The sequence below is a fragment of the Dipodomys merriami genome, unplaced genomic scaffold, assembly GCF_024711535.1.
Source record: "Dipodomys merriami isolate MVZ:Mamm:240054 unplaced genomic scaffold, mDipMer1.0.p SCAF_575, whole genome shotgun sequence".
Lineage (NCBI taxonomy): Eukaryota > Metazoa > Chordata > Mammalia > Rodentia > Heteromyidae > Dipodomys > Dipodomys merriami.
In genome coordinates, this window is record NW_027206152.1 from 544253 (window position 1) to 546912 (window position 2660).

Genomic DNA, 2660 nt, shown 5'->3' on the forward strand with positions numbered 1-2660 from the left:
ATAAATTGAGGTCCAAACAGAGCCAAATTTTTTCTGTCCCACAGTTCCAGTTTCCTTTTTAAAAAGTCCTAAAACGTTTAAATATCATCACTTACTGTCTTTTAAGAATCCCCAAACGAAATAAATTCACATATAATCACTCTAAAATGCTTTAAAAGTAGGAGATAATAAAACAGGCCCCCATGAAGTAAATTTTCTTCTATTTTAAAAATTATTCTGAAAGCCTTGTGCTGGCTGGTCACACCTGTAATCCTATCTACTCGGGATATCTACTCAGGAGCCTGAGATCTGTGGATAACATTCCGGAGCCAATCAGGGCCAAAAAACAAAAACAAAAACAAAAACAAAAAAACAACTTCATGAAATTATTTTTCAAAATTTTTAATGAACTAACAAAAAGCCAGGAATGGAGATGTAGCTCATATAGTAGCTTACCAAGCTAGATAGGAAAGGCCTCGCAAGACCTTGAAGCTCTGATTTTAACTCTGAGTACTCCAACACACATGCATTGGGTGAGTTTGCATGCTCACGCAAGTTTACTGGTGCGCTGCCGAGATCACACACACACACACAAACACAGCACTTTCAAATTACCTTCATATCAGTGTTCTACATTAATTTCTTTGTTAATGATAATATATGGGTAAAACAGTGGAAATGAACTCTTCCATCTCAGAACATTTTTATATGTTTTTTATTTTAATAATACTGTGCAGAGGGATCACATTTACATGAGGAAGGAAATTAGTACATTTTTCTAACAAGCATTGTTACCTCCTCCTTTATATTTCCCCTACTATCCTTTCCCTCCTACCTCCACAAATACACTCCCCTCCCCATTTTCTATCCCCCATCCTAAATTGTAAAGTTCATTTTTCAACATAGTGTCTTGTGCATCTCATGGTTACAATTGGTTAAACTGCATCCCTATTTGAGCATTTTTCCCTTCCTCTCCCCAAATTTCCTACAAGATGTAGGTGCACCAACTTCAAATAGAGAGAAAACAAGGGTTATAGCGTGGGGGAGGAACATACAATGAAACAAAAATAAATGACATCGTACATTATAAGTAAGTTAGAAACAATAGCAAGAAACATAGAACCACTTGTGTCCCTATCTTGGGGTTCAATTCCCTTAACATCATCTTGTCTGGTATTATGCACATAACGTTTGAGCTTTTCAGCTTATTCCAGACATATATTCGTTATTGAAAATAAGGGAAACCATGGGACTTATGTTTTTTGGGACTTGGCTTACTTCACTCAATAATTTTTTTTTACAAGTCTTTCTACTTCCTAACAAATTGGGAGATGTCATTCTTGCTGATAGAGGCATAGAATTCCATTGTGTATATATACCACATTTTCTTGATCTATTCATCTAATGGGGGCATCTGGGTTAGTTCCATATCTTAGCTATCGTAAGTAATGCTGCAATAACCATAGTTGTGCTGGTAGTTTTAGTATGGTCTTGTTTGTGATCATTTGGGTAAATCCCCAAAAGTGGGATTGCTGTCATAGGGGAGCTTTATGTAGAGTCTTTTGAGGAACCTCCATACTGCTTTCCAAAGTAATTGAACAAGTTTACACTCCCACCAAGAATGCATACGGTTCCCTTGGGGCCACATCCCTTCTAGCATCTCTTTTTGTAAAAATATGGAATGCTTCACGAATTTGCATGTCATCCTTGCACAGGGGCTATGCTAATCTTCCCTGTATCGTTCCAATGTTAGTGTATGTGATGCTGAATTGAGCAAAGAACATTTTTTATATAAAGTATAGTTTATTGATTTTATTAAACTAATAATTTTTTATTAAACTAGTAAGTTCAAAACTAGTAAGTTCAAAAGAATTGTTGTGAAATTTTAGAACCATGTATTTCTTACATAAGCACACATTTAAGAATAAAATCAAGACTGACATGTCAAAACAAAGTAATTCCAGATATTTGTTGTTCAAGAAATGTGTAGGAGGAGGAATTCAATTATTCTATAAAAGGCACCTGTCATAATGAACACTCTAGCAAGTGTTAAGGTTTGTTAAAAGTTTTAATGTTTTACACATGTTTAATTTTGGGATTTTGCTTATATATGCCAAAATTAGGATTGTTTGGCAAGTATAAAACTTTTCTATAAAGTATTTAAGATTTATGGTAGCAGATATTAACTACTAAATATTTACATTTCAGAGTTTATAGAAACTTTATTAATGAGAAGTTGCAAAGTCTTTGTGTAAAGATGTAGAGTGAAGAGTTAAGACTATGTTAACTACACAGTTTCTGTTAAAACATTAGGGCTAACTTCCTTTATATGTTAGTGAGGAAAAAATGATGATGTAAGTCATAAACAAATGATGAGATGAGCCATAAATAGTCATCTTAGTGGGAAACTTTAAGACTATGCATATTCTATAAAACTCTGGTTGAACATCAATACCTTAGCCAGTGTTAAATGTACAGAAATATGAAAACATAATAAAATCTAATATGTCTACACTTCAAATACTGAAAATACTGATAATTGTTTTGTTTTTTATTTTATTAATCATTAATATTTAATTATTGGGTTTCTTTATTTGTAGAATTGTTTTCCTTGTTGTAATATAATACAACATTTGGTAAGTCATCATTAGGAGGTACTTTGAGAAGCTTACTGGGATCGC

The 2660-nt window shown here is 33.4% G+C and overlaps 1 non-coding gene across 1 annotated transcript; it reads right to left on the reverse strand.

Moving 5' to 3' along the window:
* Positions 1 to 1649: 1649 nt before the first annotated feature.
* Positions 1650 to 1756, reverse strand: LOC138813026 (U6 spliceosomal RNA). The gene has a single exon (XR_011367692.1). It is a non-coding gene; the product is annotated as a U6 spliceosomal RNA (small nuclear RNA).
* Between the last annotated feature and the right edge of the window lie 904 nt (positions 1757 to 2660).